Below are 16,154 nucleotides of genomic sequence, written 5' to 3' on the forward strand. Positions count from 1 at the left end.
TTCAAAGCCTTGAGTCATTGTCCAGTTGACTCAGGTGTGTTTTTGACGATGCCCGATGCGGGCTGCAGAGCGCTGCAGGGGACCTCCTGAACCACTCTCATGAGCACAGAGCTGCCCGGAGCCAACCTGCCCCAGGGAGCAAACGATACCGACTGAACCCCTCAGGGCCTCCACCTGAAAGCCACTCCACCTAAATCCTGCACATCTAGGGACAAGCCAGTTTCGCAGTAACTAGCCAGTGGTGGTAGTCTAAACCATAAAGTGCCTCCTAGTTTCCTCAATCCCTAGTTATCTATTGTGAGAAATGTGGGAAGAATAAAAGAGACTTCTCCTAAAGAAGAAAGAGAACCATCCTGGGGCCATTTGCATTCCACTTGCCAGGGCCAGTTTATGGTGTAAAAAGAAAGGAAAATGGGCTTTCTCTGTGGATACCTCTAAAGCGAGTTCTGGCAGTAGAGGGGTGAGGGCCACTGAACCGGCTGGCCAGAGGAGGCTGGCCCGTGCTAAGAAAGCAGGGCTCCCTGAATGCCTATTGAGCGATCTTCTTCCCTAAGGATTAGACTCCAGGAAAAGCATCCTCAAAAATGTCAGGCAGGAAACCAAACCGGAAACTCCTTGAAGCTATGGTAGAAACATCTAGCCGAATTTGGCCAAAGAACCAGGGCTTCCGACAGTGACCTGAAATTCAGGACAGCTTTCCTGTCTCCCCATTGGTTGGAATTCTGTCTGCACCTTTCAGCTCACTAGCTGGCTGCTTCTGTGTGGTGTGAATGGGTAACAGGTTTGCACTTGTAAGCATTAGCTGTAAAAGGGCGGTTAGGCAACAGGGATGTCAAAGAGTGACGTTAGTCACAGCCGGGGAGGAGTTATTTAAATTTGCCATTACTTTTCTTCTCTATCCTTTTTTGTCTCTGTGATTGGTTGGTCAGTTCGTACTCTTGCGTTGATTCTGCCATTGTCTTCATGGTGCTTAATGTCCCCTCGCTCCCCATTTCTATCTTTTCTCACCATTCTATGGAAAATGGATTTACTCAAGTAAATCCCTGTCCCAAATTCAACTGTCCCACTCCTCACAGTCACACTCTGTTCCAAACACACAAACTATGGGTGAATATAAACCAGTGTAGAGCAATTTGGACACCCACAGAAACCTCAGGGATCTGAGTCTGGCAATGTCTGGAAAAGTGGGGAAGAAGATCCAGTAGGATTGATCTGAACACCTAATATCAAGCCAGAGGAAATCCCTTCCTGAGAGGAGAAGGAATGCCTGGGAGGTAAGCAGGGAGTACCTGGGTCCTACTTGATTGTGCGAGACTAAGCTGGTCAGCATGAAAACCTTCTGGTTAGAATGGTTTGAAAATAACTAAGTAGCTGGGTTATCTTACCATTATGAACGGAATTTTATCAGAAAATATGGGAAAATATTCTTAAGATGCACTTTACAGTAGGTGCTGAAAAATATCCAATGCCTAAGTGTAAATCTAACCCCAAAAAAGTCTCAAATCTCTGCAGAAAAACTCAAAAATTTCATAAAGAGGAATTTTTAAAAAATGTAGCAAATGGGAAAATATGTCATGTTCATGAATTGGAAAACTTGATATTATAAAGATGTCATTTCTTTTAAAACTGATCTGTAGACAATACAATCCCAGTTAAAACTCCAGATTGAGCTTTACCCAAGGCAAGGATGGCAAGAGAAAAGGGAGCCACCCAACAAGACCTGTATGGTCAATAGGGTGACCCTGGGTCGGTGGTACCAAGGCTTCAATGCAGCTGGGCAGCTCTGACATCAGGAGAGGCAGGAACCTGGTTCCAGACCCTGTGCCAGTCACAGACACTGCGCTCTCAGCACAGGTGTTAGCACCAGGGGGCGTGATGATGACTTCGCTGCCTGTGATTTGCTGCTGACAGTGACTCAACAAGGGCAAGGTGGAGGGAGGAGGAGCATAGGATGGGGCTCTGCCTTCTCCTCATCAATAGAAATCCACATGCCCAGGGAAGGAGGCACTCGTTCAGACAGAAGGCTTGTCCATGGGTTGTGGAGGGGTGAAGAGGCAGAGACTGCTATTCCTGAGACTTACTCCCCTCGGCTGCCGCCTGCACGGGGGAATGCGGTTCTCATCGCCTCTCAGGACCCCCCCAAGAGGAAGACGCTGCGGGGATTGTGGGGCGCGGGGGCATGGGGGATTTGACCCTGGCAGGTCCCTGTCTTCAAGGCCTCAGTCTATCTTTTCAGCTTTCTCCCATCCTGGCAATAGTCCAGAGATGTGAATGGAGCCAAAGTAAAAACCCTCACTGACCTTCCTGGCCCCCAGCTTTCTTGAACAAGAGCAACTGACGTTTTGGGGCTCCCTTTCACGGTGCAGGACAAATTAGGGTCCAAAGGCATTTCAGACCTAAGGGATGAAGTGAGGCCTCTAGACCAGCACCACCTAATGGCACTTTCTGCAGTAGTTAAAATGTCCCATATGTACAGTCTATGAAATAGCCACTAGCCTCCTGTGCCTATTAGGCACTTGAAATATGACTAGTGCAGCTGGGGAATTGATCTTTAAATTTCATTTACTTTAATTAACTCACATTTCTGTAGCTGCACGTAACCAGCAGCTGCTTTACAGGGCAGCACAACTCTAGACACCGCTTCCTCCCCATGACATTTTCAGGGCCTGCTGCCCTCTGTCTGTCCTGGCTTCTTCAGCCCAACTGCTGTGGCTGCTGTGAAGCCAAGCGGTTTATTTCTTCCTCCCTATGTTTTCTCAAGCTGGTAATTTTCTACCAGTAATCAACTCATAGTAATGGAAGCCCTCTTGACCGGGTAAGACAGCCTCTGGCCCTGGGGTCCCCATTGTGGATCTTCTCCTGAGTGGACCAGTTCTCCCAGTCACCCCTGGATCCCCCAAGTCCGTGTCAGCTGCAAGTGCTGAGGCTCCTCCCCTGCGGACGCTGTCTCGCCCCGACGCTGGACCGGGCCTCAGGAAGGCAGAGAGTGCACTGGCAGGTGTGGTCTGGAGCTGTTCTTGCTGCTGTGGCTGCATGGACTCTGACTAGGGTTCCCAAGTAGCATTTTGGTACCTTAGGGAAACTTAAATCTGTGTGGCCTAAGGCCCTGCCTGGTTCTTACCTGACACTTTCCCAGGATGCAGAACCTGTCCTTGCACCCCCCAACTGCTGGACAGAGACTTGCTGCCAGATAGCTTTGACGCCACTTCCAAAGTGGGCTCCAGGCTTCCAGTCGGGTAGCCCACTGCAGCCGGCACCCTCGCCTTGCCCACTGGCCTCTTCTGCCAGACTCCAGCCTGCCTCGCAGCAAGACTTCCAAATTGTCTAGGGCTCTGACTCCTGCTGCCTACCCTCGGACATGGGGAATTTGGCCAACATCTTTATAGTCTCGGCTGATAATGGTGTCGTTATAATTCAGCTGACACCCTATTTTCTCAGCTTTGGGGGCTTTTTTGGAGCCCCTGTAATGTTTGAGGAAAGAGGATATGACACCTTGGCTGGTTCTCAGAGAGCAGAGACAGAAAGAGGGCAAGGTTGGCAGCCACGGCGATGCTGACTAACATGCTCAGGCTGCTGTCCAGAGGAGTTGGTCAGTGGTCCCGCTGCCCTTCCCTGGGCTGAGAGCAAGGGACGAGACATACCTGGAAGGGAGCCTGGCTAATGAGACGCTACAGAATCAGAGCTGCTCAGGACCTCTGTTGGGGCCACTCATCACAGCACCAGGCACCGCCTTGCTCAAGTCTTACCGACACGAGCAGCAGCAGAACCGTGAGGAGGGAGAGGCTCTTGAGCGGCCCTCACAGCGGTCAGTCCTGTGGAGTGCCTGAGCCAGGGCCAGTCTCTCTGCATCTTGAAAGTCTCAGCCTGAGAGTCAGTGTTGCTGGCCTTGCACTTCCCCTGCACAAAGGCAGCCTTCTTCTTCTTTCCAATTGTGCCTGCCGAGTGCAGGGAATGCCGGGGTTTCCAGTGGCCCCAGAGTAATCTTTTGTCTGCATCCTGTATTGTTCTTAGGGAATGATTGTTGCCCTGCTTAGGTGAGCGGCATATGGGGACACCCAGAGGGTGTGGTCAAGGTGGAAGAAGTCATCACCAAGTACCTTCTCTTCATTGGGCTTGCGGCGAAAGGGACAGGTGAGGGCTGGTTCTAACTGCACACACGTGACAGGCAGCAGGAAAGCTGGAATGCGGAGGGGGAGCGTAGGCAGCGCTCAGGGAGAGTGTGTTTCTCTGCAAAGAAACTCTGCAGCCCGACTCCTCTGTCTACGCTGTCAGCTTTATCCATGTCTAGAACCTTCTTTCCTTAAAGATGCAGCATCCGGTTTCCCCTTGGCAGACCGCTTTCCTCCCCCGACCTGACAGCACCATGGCCTACATCCTCAGCCAGCTTACGGTTCTGCAGGGGCCCCCACGCAGGCGTGAAGGGAGCTTCTGAGGCTGAGGGCTCCGGTTGTTCAGGCATGGACCCACTGTTCTCGGCATTTTCTTGTCCTGGGAAAGAGACCAGGGTCCTGACACTCACCAGGCAGGTACAGAAGCTGGGAGAGCCCCCAGCAGATGATTCATGGGGCAGATTCACTTGTCTGACCCAGGAAAGAATGACCATTTTTACCAGCTGCAAGCCCAGCCCACTTTCCTGCTCAGGTCAGAGAGTCATATTTGCACTATGGTTTTCATTCACTTCCAAAATCAGATGTGCCCTCTGTCCCCCAAAGAAGGCCAGTGCGGGGCCTGCCAAAGGATAGGTTCTAAAATATTGCCATCTTTGACAGAAACAGAGGCACAGGAGAAAGGGATGCGCAAACCTGTGTTGGACAAGCCACTAATGAGCAAAGGAGGGCGGGCCGGGGCCTGCTACCAAGGCCCTGAGTGAGCCCGCAGGGCCCCGGGGCAGCCTGAGCGGATGGAGTGTGAAGAATGGCAGGGCCGGAGCGCCTCTAAACGCACAGGTGCAGCAACTGAGGGGCCAGAGGACCCTGCAGGTGAGGTCCCACAGGCCCCGGCCCCCTCCGCGGGGCAGGAGGGGCTCCGACCCGCACGCACTCCGTCATGAGTGGTCAAGAGGGATTTTCCTGAGAGCCAGTAAAGGACCAGGAGGAGGAGGGAGACCGTGAGGTGGCCGTCAGGGGAGGATGCGCACCGGGGCCGTTGCCTCCTCTTAAAGGCTGAGGATCTCTGAGAGACTTGGTACGTTTTTTACAGACAATTACATTACCTGCTAAAATCTACTTTCTCTCCAACTTTATCTCTGGCCTAAACTATACCCTTCACCAATAATGCCCCCTTTTCCTAGTTTCAAGTGTGCTATACATTCTGCATGGTGCAGTCATTCTTGTGAGGCCTTATATCTTTACAAAGGAAATTTTACTTCATTTCTTTGCTTGATCATCTACTGCCCCAGATTCCACAAAGAGAGAAAATTCTGGTAGATTGAGAAGCAGGATGCCTAGCTTCCACCTCATAGCACCCTGAATGAGTTGGGGCGGGCAGGTAGCATATATAGTGCTTACATGTGCTATCCTTCCATTCTTCGATTTCTCTGTGAAGTAGGAAGACTGGCTTAGCAGCCCATGGTGAGACCAACTGAGATCATGTCTGCCTTAGTCCATTCGGGCTGCTGTAACAAATACCACAGATTGGCTAGCATACAGACTACAAAAATGTATTTCTTACAGTTCTGGAAGCAGGCAGTCCAAGATCAAGGCACCGGCATATTTGCATTCTCTGGTGTGGGTCCTCTTCCAGGTTCGTAGCTGGTGCCTTCTTGCTGGACCCTCACAGGGCAGAAGGGGCAAGAGAGGTCTGTGAAATCCCTTTTATAAGAGCATTAACCCTTTTCTTGAAAGCTTCACTCTCTTGAAGTAAACACCTCTGAAAGGCCCCACCTCCTAATTCCACTGGGCTTCTGTAAGGATTCTGGTATGTGAGTTTGGGGATAAACAAATATTCAGACCACAGCAATGTCTGAAAAGTCACTAAGGCCTCTGGGGAAAGGGCTCTCCCGATAGAGTGTGTGCTGTGTAAGATCCCTCAGCCTGGGAGTTTGAATCCAGCTCTCTACCTCAGAACAAAAGGAAGTTTACCATCTGCCTTATCATGTCCTTGTTCATTTCCATTTTACAATTGGTACTTTTGCAATCCCGGTGTTCTGTCATCTCTTGTCCTGATTTCATGTATTCTATCCCTTCATCCAGATTTCTGCCTCACACTGTAATATAATTCTGAGGCTCATCTTACTGCATCCTTGAAGTTTGATTGTGGTAAGACACAGCATGAACCAGGCTACTAATTTCTAAAACTATCGCTTGCCCTTTTCTGTGACCAGTGTCGCCCACGACTGGGCACCACAAGATTTGAGCCCAGTTTTTCACCATTTCCTCTCTTTCTCTGTCTCCAGGCCTTATCATTCTCCATATTATTTATTTCAAGAACTCTTTGCCTGAATGCTGTTTGGCTAGTGTTTTCTGTAGCCTCAAGTTAACCGACAACCCGCAAATATTGTATTGAGCTTTCAGTGGACCCTGCAACATGCTCAGTACCAGGGACCCAGTGTTGGCTGCAAGCAGCTGATGAACCCTAGAGTTGTTGGTTTGCCATTTGAAGAACAGACTTCCCTGAGACTGACCCACTCTTGGGTCCTGTAGAGTCCCCAGTTCACCATCTCCTTCATCCCTAGAAAAACCTGCTATTCAGCCTGGTACTTCTAAGCAATGGATGAAAACATCGACCAATTGTGTATCAATTCCTAAAACGAAGTAACAGTCAGAAGCAAGGAGAGAGGGAAGTAATATATATTGCGTCTATGAAGAATCAGACATTTTCCATTCTTTATCTCAATCTATAATACATGTAAAATGGTCTTCAGGAAACTGAAGGTCAGAGAAAAAAAGCTAAGTAATGTGTCCAAAATCAAAGAGCCAGTTTTTTTGTTGTTGATGTTTTGGGGGGTTTTAATGCAGGTTTAGGTGATTCAAAAGCCAAGCTTTTTTCATTATACCCACTGAAACAACAAATGAGAACAAGCTGAGAAGTTGCTATGTCCACAGTGGGTCCTCAGCAAGTATAAGCAAATCAGAGACTAAATGAAAACAAGTTATTCTCAAGTAACAACTCTGAGGGAATTAATAATCATAGACACTCCATACCTACACCTCTGCCTCTACCTCTCGTTCGCCCATTCTGTCTTTGGCCCATATGTTCCCCTAAATTGGCCTGCACCTTCTGGATTTCCTTTCCAAATCTGAAGTGACAAGTACTTTCACATGATGGGCAGGCTCGGGAAAGTGAAAGGATAGCCTAATACACCCTACCTACGTGCTTACGTGCACATACACATATGCCCATGCACACACATGCACTTACAATGGGAGATTTTCAAGTAGCAGAGACAAAAAAAAGGTTACTGGGTTCCTTGAAACTGTTTCATATGCATTTTTTTGTGCCATGAGAGGCATTCAGTGAAAGTTTGATGCATGCAGGCATGAGTGGATGAATGAGAATTACAGAGCTGGAGAACAAGAAGAGAGTCAGCATATAGGTGTTAGAAAAACACCATTAAGGTCATTGATCTTTCATCACCACAGAAGGCTCTACACAATCCTGCTTTCTGCCATGAGAAGCTCCGTGTTTCTGGAGGCAGCTATGTTGGGAATGTTCCGTTGCACTGAGTTGAACGTGCTCCTTTGTAATTTCCACGCATAGCACTATTTTTTCCATCTTTTCTTTCCATAGCTATTGAGCACCTCGATGATGATGTTGAGACATGGTACCATCTTTACAGGGCTCATGGTGTCCCAGGAAACGATAAACACAGAGGTTGCAGAACAGGCAAGGGCCGTGCTGTGGTAACAGGGAGAGCCGTAGGGGAAGAGGCCCTTGTTTGAGCAAAGGCGGTTGGGAAGGTGCCTTGTTTGAGCCCTGGAGGTTGAACAGGAGCCAGAGAAGAGCCAAGGCCCTGAGGCAGGGGTGCGCTCGGCTTTTTCTGGGCCCTGAGAGCAGTGAGTGGAAGGGAGGTGGGGCAGGGCCGGAGTGCACAGGCCCTTCGGGGCCTGTAAGTGGTGTGGATGGACTCTGGCTGCACTCAGGAGCCACGGGGGGCAGGGGCCTTATGTAGGGCATCATACAATCTGATTACGGTTTTGAACCAGCGTGCTGATGGCCAGTGAAGAAGGGACAGTGTGGTCATAGGGGAGCAGTTAAAGCCTGCAGGTGACAGCAGTAGACAGAGAGAGGTGGGCAGAGTCGTGACTTTATCTGGTGTTGAAGTGGATGTGAGGGTGAGGAAGGAAAATCATGGACAGCTCTGGATAGTCCCTGAGCAGGACTAGCTCTGACCCCTCTTTATGTTCCTCCAGACCCAACGCAGTGGCACCTGCAGCATCAGGTGCTTTGTAAATGTCACCAGAGTGAGAGCAAACCAAAGCTAGCTAGCCTCCACAAACAGTGTCCCCTGGTGTCCCCACCCACTTGATCCTAAATGCCCCTCCTGCCTCCTGCATGTAGTGGTACCCTGCAGGCACCCAAACCCCCCCCTGGGAGGGCAGTACGCTCCCCACACAGAACCGCGGCCTTCGGCTAAGGTAGGACTTCATTCAACCTCTCATTCAGTTTTCCTTGAAACCTATATATCCCAACTCTTAAGAAACCAGTGTCTCCCACCATCAATGGCACCCCCTAGACCCAGAAACTCAGCACATATACATGTCACATTCAAATGAGCAGGAAAGGGAAGGAGAAGGAAGGGAGGCTGGAAGGGGATGGCAGGGAGAAACTCCGCCCTCCACCAGCCAGCGGCCCCAGCCCCGCCTCGGCTGCTCGCTGCGTGGGGCAGAGCTCCCGCCTCCTTCTCAGCAGCCTGATTGGTGAGTGGGCACTACTCTGATTATTATTTATTTGTGCAGTGCCCACAGGGTACCTGTTGGAGCAGTGCAAGCAGACAAGCATAAATGGGCTTTGTCATGGGGCCTCCCGCCTGCTCTTGTACCCAGGGATTTGCATATTGTTGCAATACTGTGACAGGTTTCTTTCTTGCCTGGTGCTTGAGAGCTTAAAAGTCACTATGAATGATAAAAAATAATTATATGACTCGCATAAAGCTTTGTGTGGGAAGGGTAGTATTAGCTATTACGTTTAATTATTTAATGTGGAAAATTACCCACAATGTATAAAGAAGCCGGACTCCACCGAGTCTGCGAGTGGAAGAGGGACACCCAGAGCTGCGGGGCTGTGCGTTACCGACCCACCAGGGCCGAGGCGCTGCCAGTGCTCCTGCTGCCACTGCAGGGGAGGGAGGGGCGCCCCAGGACGCAGGAAGGCAGTCGGCACTCAGACAACCACGGCAGCCAGAGAGACAATCCCGGCCGCCTGCAGGCGCTGAACACTTCACACATGGACCCAGACATTCCCCACAAACCCTCTGCCCTGCGCACTGCGGTCACTCCCGTTTGACAGGAAGGAAGCAGAGGTTATGGTAACGTGCCTGCATAACTCAAGGTTCTTCTCTGGAAGCGAGGGCAGTTGCTCTTTTTGTCCACATTTTGTTCATTTTGTTCACCATCGTGAGTGCAGATTGTGGCTGTCGTGGTCGCAGGTGGGTCATACTTGTCCTTTTGCTACGTAAGAGTTGGCTGGTTAGGGCAGAAAGGGCATGGAGACAGTAGGATGGGACCCACCAGGCCTGGGTTTGGAATGCTGTCCCAGAGCCTAGGTCAGCTGCACTGGACAGGAGAGAATTTGACAGGCGGACCACAGGGGGCTGCCACAGGTCAAGCATCCTGGCATCTTGTTCTGCCGCTCCCAGGGCTGCCTGGTCTCGGCCTTCCCTGACTCTTCACAGCGCTCACACTGTCCGTTTGGACATACAGTTGCCTGCATACCTGCGGTGTGTCTGCTGGCCTTGCCCCACCCCAGGGGTATGTCCGCACCCTACCCTGGAGGAGTCCTTCGCAGGTCAGCTCACGGCCAGCATGAGCACGCGGCACCTGCAGTCTCCTCAGGTGCACACTGAGGCAGAGACTCCTGAGGTTCCCAAAGAAGCTTAGTCAATGACAACCAGTTTTCATCTGCTCCCAGGAGGGAAGGCCGCAAGTGTCAGGTCTGACGATTCTGTGTGCCCACACCTGGCACACGAGACACCTCGTAAGCGCTTGTGCGTGTTGGTGACATAAATAAATAGGGCCTTTGAAACTTTCCTGGGGAGGGAAAAGCTTAATTCCAAAGCAGAATCAAAGTGGACCGCGTCCAGTTCAAAGCATACATCCCTCTAACAATGTCAAGAGCAGCCCCCATCACCACCACCCCCCGGGCCCCCTGACCGAGCCCCGGCCTGCTGCCGCCCCCGTCCCCACTGCCCCAGGCTGCCTGTCGGCGCAGTGTGAGCCCTCAGGCCCTTCTGAATGAACACATCGTAGGATGGGGGCTGCCAAAGGAAGGCAGCGATCCACGCTGCCTGCCAGGCGGCCAGGGCCCGAGAGCAGCTGTGTGCTCCAGTTAGGCCTTCTCCATGAGACACCACTAATTTCCATGATTACTGTTATGCCTAAATGGCATCCTAATGTAATACAATTTATATTATCTCTGCTTGGTGTCAGTTACCATTGTGTTCCATGATAGTCCATGGGATTGACTCTTCACAAACACACCCCGACCCTGCTTGCCTCGCTCCCAGCTGCGTTCAGCTCCACTTCTGGTTTATTCGGCTCCACCCACCTTGCAGTTCCACAGCCTGGAACCCTCGGGGACCTGGGCACTGCCTCCCCACCGCCCACCAAACGCCTCTGCTGAGCCTCCTGCCACAAATGCTCGCTCACTCAGGCGACCTTCCTGAGTGAACCCCTTTCCCTGGGTCAAGTATAAGCCAATTTTTGCCTCCCTCCCTCCCACAGGTGGCCTTGACCCCTTCCTCCGTCTTCATGGATTTCTGATGCTTTCCTTTCTGAGTTGTAGTCACATCAGAGTCCCCGAGCCCGCTCTGGAAGCTTTCCATCCTGCCTGCCCTGCTCTCACGCTCCCCTCTCCCCTCCCCTGCTTTCTCTCTCTCCCTCTCCCTCTCTGCTTCTCCCCATTTCTCACCATCTGTGTGGACTTTCCTGTTTTCCTCCTCCTCTCCTGCCTTCTACCTGAGTGGCCTTTCCCATCAGTACCCTTCTTACCTTTGTCTCCTCGCATGATTTCTGTAATTCCTTCACTTCCCCCGCCACCCCCATCTCTGGGCAGCTGGCCTTTCCCTCCCTCGGACACCCTTCCTCCCCTGAGCTTGCTCTGTCCGTTCCTGCTCTCTGTCTCAATGCTAGTAGCTCCACCTCTAATCTCGACTCAGGCCTCCCACTTCAACACTCTGGGACCCCGTATGTCCCTGGAAAGGAACAGTCTCTGGGGACAGACACCAAACAGACTGGAAGTCCAGGGTTCACTCCCCGCTCAGGGACCGGGTCTTCTCTGTGCCCCTCCACATCACCTGCTGTCTGTTGGACCCGACGGAGGTAGACACTAATGACAGGCAGGGAGGAACAGAGAAGAGAAAAAACAAGCAATGGCAGCATAATAACCTTTGCCTCAAAATTCCTAAGAACACACAACACAATCCCAGGTGTGTGGATTTTCCAAGAGATCCCTTCTTACAACCAACTTGTTTTCAAGTTTGTGTTGCCCATATGAAGACCCCAGTGGCGAACTCTTCTCTGGGCAGGGAGGGAGCTAAGAATCCAGAATTCAAGGGCAAAGGCACGTGCCTGCCACGTCTGCCACAGCAGTCCCACTCCGCAGGATCCGAACTGGAGAACGGGCCCACTCCTCCCAGCCTCCAGGCAGAGAAGAGGCAACGGGGTCTGTCCCAGCAGGAATAGTGGTTTCTGAGAACGTGGCAGTTTACTGCCTAGATGAACGCGAGCCTCAAAATTTAGCCATGACAACTTGCATACTGTCACTAATCTCAAAATAGTACCAGCCAGATTTTAGAGTCTCGAGACAGTCACACTACTGAGTAGTAACTCAAGATGGGCAGAAAAGGCCTTCGAGACAGGCGAAAGGTGAGCTCAGGGTTCCAGAAACCTCTGCCTCTTCTCTCCTCCTTCCGTGGACACCTGGGCTTTCCCTTCCCCTCTGCCTCAATCCCACCCCCAAAATTAAACCTGTGAGTCCTATTAAACATGTGAATCCTAGCAAATCATGACAGTGGCTAACACTTACTTAGAGTCTACTTCAACCTGGTGCAGGTCTAAGTGCCTTACAGATAATTTCATTTAATCCTCACCATAGCCGTATGGTTATCCTACTTTATAGGTGGGGAAATGGAGGCATTGAGAGGTTATGTTATTTGCTCAAGGTTACCCAGCTAATAAGTGCTAAAGCTAGTATTTAAACCCAGACACCCTACTCTGCCTCGTAACCACTACGCTGCCTCTTTCCACTTGAAATAGCTCTAGTGATGGAGGTAGATCAGGACACACATAATCCAAAAGAGAGGAAAATACAAAATTCTTCTGCATGCTAAATGCATCATGTGATACTTCTGCAACAATTTTTCCTTCCTAATCATGATTTGCGGAAGGTAAATCATTTCAGTTTGGTCTACATGACCTCCGCGCGCGTCAGCCGGTGGGCGAAGGGCCAGAGGCAGTCGGGAGCGTGGGTCATTCCCAGCGTGCAAGCAGATGCCGGGTGCCGCTGCTCAGCCTGGGGTGGGAGAGCATGAGACCCTCCTGGGGATGGCCGGAGGGGAGCCCCATCTTCTCGAAAGGGGAAATGGACCAACTCCGTAAGGTTTAGGGACTGCCCTGAAAACGCCATCCCTCTTGGACGGCCAGGCCTGTGTGCTCTGAGGAGTTGGACATGAAGAGGTTTGGTTTACCACTTCAGGAAGAGCCAAGAAAACCCTCTCCCTGACCTGACGTCTTCCCTACCATTTGGAACCTGTCACCAGGGAAAGAAAGAGTGACAGGTATAAGAGAAAAAAAACCTATAATTTTTTTCATCCTCCTTCCTCCATTATACCCCCAAAACCCACGTCACCCATGGTTTCCAGCAAACAAGGAGGTAGGCGAAAACAGAGGTGGGGGTGGGGGAGAGAATGGAAGAGAGAAAAACAGAATAAGCTGTAATACCCCAGAGAGTCTGAGGAAAAAATAATTCTCCCAGGTCCTGCCTGCTTAGGGGTTTGGTCAGGTGTCTCCTTGGACAACCTATTGTCACACACGGGGCTGTCGGCCCTGTTTCCGGGAGTGAGTGTGGCATGGGTGGGAGGAATGTGCTGTTGAAAGAGAGGGGGGAGGAGGCTGACCTGAAAGCTGGATCTGAAACTGTCTTCATGGTCCAGTTGGAAGGATCAATGGGCTATGGGGTAAGGGGTGAGAAGGTGGGTGGAAGGGTCAGGGTTAAAAACTGCCTCTTAAAGGGATCCTGTCACCGACCCCCGACAGACATACTTCCCTGCCCCTGCATTCTGATGCAAATCTCCTCTGGGCTGGGTCCACAGGAGCCCTTGGCAACAAGGGCACTGGCTGGTTTCTGCAGCCAGTGGAGGCCCAGGCACTGGGCCCACCACATCGCTTGCCACAGACTGGAGAAGTCAATCAAAAGCCTCCAGGAGCACAGCCCCTTAAGGGCAAGAGTGAGGCCTGAGGCATTAATCTCCACAGAGCCCAGCCAACCCAATGGCAGGCAGCGATGAAGGGGTGGACGAGGGAGCCATGGTCAAGGAGGAGCTGACTGTGATGTGTTTCCTTCCGACTGCACATACACCCAGAAACCCAAGGGAAAGGGTGACAAGTGATGCCCAACCAGGAGGTTGACAGGGTCCCTTTAGGTCTCGACCCCACCCCTGGTGCTCACCAGCTGATTAACCTATGTGTTAACCCCACCTTTGCCTGCTCTCTGCCTCTCTTCCTTCCTTCTCCTTTTCTCCTCCCAGAAGTGTTGCAGACCAAGGCCAGCCTACCCATTTTGTTTCAGGTGTCTGGTGGATGAAAGACTCCTCCTTTCTTGGGCCCTGAGCCTTCCACCTTCCTACCTCTCCTCCTGCCCCCACACCCAAATCATGTTTTGTTACCATGTTTTCTAGGCTAGATGCTGAACACCCTGGACTCTGCCCTTGTTCCAGCTTCTCTCCTTTCTCTTCCTCAGCCCCTCTCCCCTTCCCTTCTGAAGTAGCTCTACCCACAAAGATGGTGTTCCTATCTTTGAGAAATATTTCCCCAGTGTTTTCAAAAATCTCATTTCAAAACACATGCACATTTATAGTTCATTTGGGGTCTCCACACTCTACCTTCCTCCCTTCAAAGTCGGCCCTTTCCTTTTGCCCTGAAAATGATATCTGAGAACCTGTGAGGGAATCAGTTGTTTCCTGCATGTAACATCTGATTTCAATGGGAGAGAGAGGTTTCTCTCTGCCTCAAAAACTCTAGAATATTCAGAAAATATCCTAGGAAGCCAACAAGAAAGCCATGTATTCGGGCTGACCCTCGCCTAACCCATGCCCTGGCCAACCTCTGCTTCCCATCTGGCTGTGCAAAGTCTCCGCTATGGCACTTCTGTTTTCTTTTGGCAGAAATGCCTGGGAACCAAGAGGCCCCTTTCCCTGTGACCTGACCTCCCACACTAAGAATAACAGCCCTAGGACAGCGTGTCTTGCGATCCCTCTGGAAAGAGGGCATGGCTGGGAAGTGGGGAAGTTAAGGGAGCTGGATAGAGCCAGGAGGAAATGGAAGACACAGACTCTTGGCTCTTGTGAGTAAAAAATAGAAAGGGAGAGTTGGCAGCCTTCTAGATAGCTGGGGAGAGAGATCTGGGAAAGTCTCAGAGAGACCCTAATGCTTTCGTCCCCACTTGCTGTTCTCGAGAATTCCATCTCCCAGAGCTCCAGCTAGTGGCTCAGAGAAAAGAAAAATTCTGGTCCTGCTGAGCAAATGTGCTCCAGTTCTATTCTGCCCTGTTTGCAGACATTTCTTAAAAAACTAAAGTAGCAAATGTCCTTTTTTAAAGAAGACAGATGTCTCTAGTACTGGATCCTTCCCGCCCCACCCTGGGACAGGAACAATGGGCAATGTGGCTGTCCAGTTCCCAGGGCTTCCTAAACTGCAAGCACACGTCCGTGTGGCCACAGCATTGCTCTCTAGACTCCCACACCTCTCAGAGAGGAAGACGGTCCACTCTTGGTACAGAGTCTACCCCCCAGGACTCCTGGAACCCTTTAGGAAATCTGGGACAGCCTATCCTTGGTTGACCAGTTATCCAAGTACCTTAAAAAAAAAAAAAAAAAAAAAGTCTTTCAAAAACATCTCTTTTTTTCTAAATATGGTGAAAAACAAAAATGTTTTGTACATACAGCATAAAGTGGTCACTTCAGGACCACTCTGTGCCAGAATCTCTCCTCCGTGGCACTCCTTTCCAAGAAGCCTATGTCCCGATCCACACCCTCTACCCAGGCTACCCTTATTAACCCAGTTCTCAGGAAAGGCTTTGATGACTTTGTTCACTTTGGTGGCACCTGCATTTCAGTGGGACCCTATATCAGAATGACAGTGTTGGGAAAGGAGCCTGGGGCAGGTGCTTCGGAGATACCCTGAGAGCATTGTCTAGGGCCACGTCCTCCACTGTGAGATTGACCTGGACTCCCTGTCCTTTCAGTAGGAAAGACTTTGCTAGGACAGAGCTGCCCCTGAAAATACTGGGCATGTCCAGTGCTGGAACAAGGTGACCCCCATTCTATCTGCATAGTGTCCAGCTTTTAATAGATATTGTTTTAATGGTGTGGCCCCCTTGTTATTGCTGAGCCCAGGTGACCTGGCCACCCTTCTGGACCACACTGATTACTTTTCTTTAGTTCCCAGATCACCCACTGGACCGCAGCCCATTCTCCTCTAAGGGGCCACTCAGCTGCGTTCCCTCCCTCCCTCTAGACAGGCCCTTGGATAAAGAGAAGTAGGGGCACAGGAGATGCCAAATGTGGCCTGAAAAGAGTCCACATTCCTGCACCACTGCAGCTTGTACTGCTGCCGCCCACGCCCACCCTTGCCCCGCTGGGAAGTATTTAGAAAGAGCCTCTGTGCGGAGGGCGGTAAAGTGGGATGGATCTGGAGGAAGGGGTGCCATGTGGCCACAGAGAGGCAGGGCAGGAGGACTGGACTAGTCGCCTCCTGGCCGCCACCGTCTTTCCTGGGCTC

General features: G+C 51.1%; 1 protein-coding gene across 1 annotated transcript in view; it reads left to right on the plus strand.

The window, feature by feature from the left end:
- CACNA1C (calcium voltage-gated channel subunit alpha1 C) overlaps window positions 1-16,154 on the plus strand; it is a 603,963-nt gene that overhangs the window by 522,422 nt on the left and 65,387 nt on the right. The gene's annotated exons all lie outside the window — the stretch shown is intronic.

The sequence above is a fragment of the Pteronotus mesoamericanus genome, unplaced genomic scaffold, assembly GCF_021234165.1.
Source record: "Pteronotus mesoamericanus isolate MK-2021 breed Mesoamerican mustached bat unplaced genomic scaffold, CSHL_Meso_final contig_41, whole genome shotgun sequence".
NCBI classification, from domain to species: Eukaryota; Metazoa; Chordata; class Mammalia; order Chiroptera; family Mormoopidae; genus Pteronotus; species Pteronotus mesoamericanus.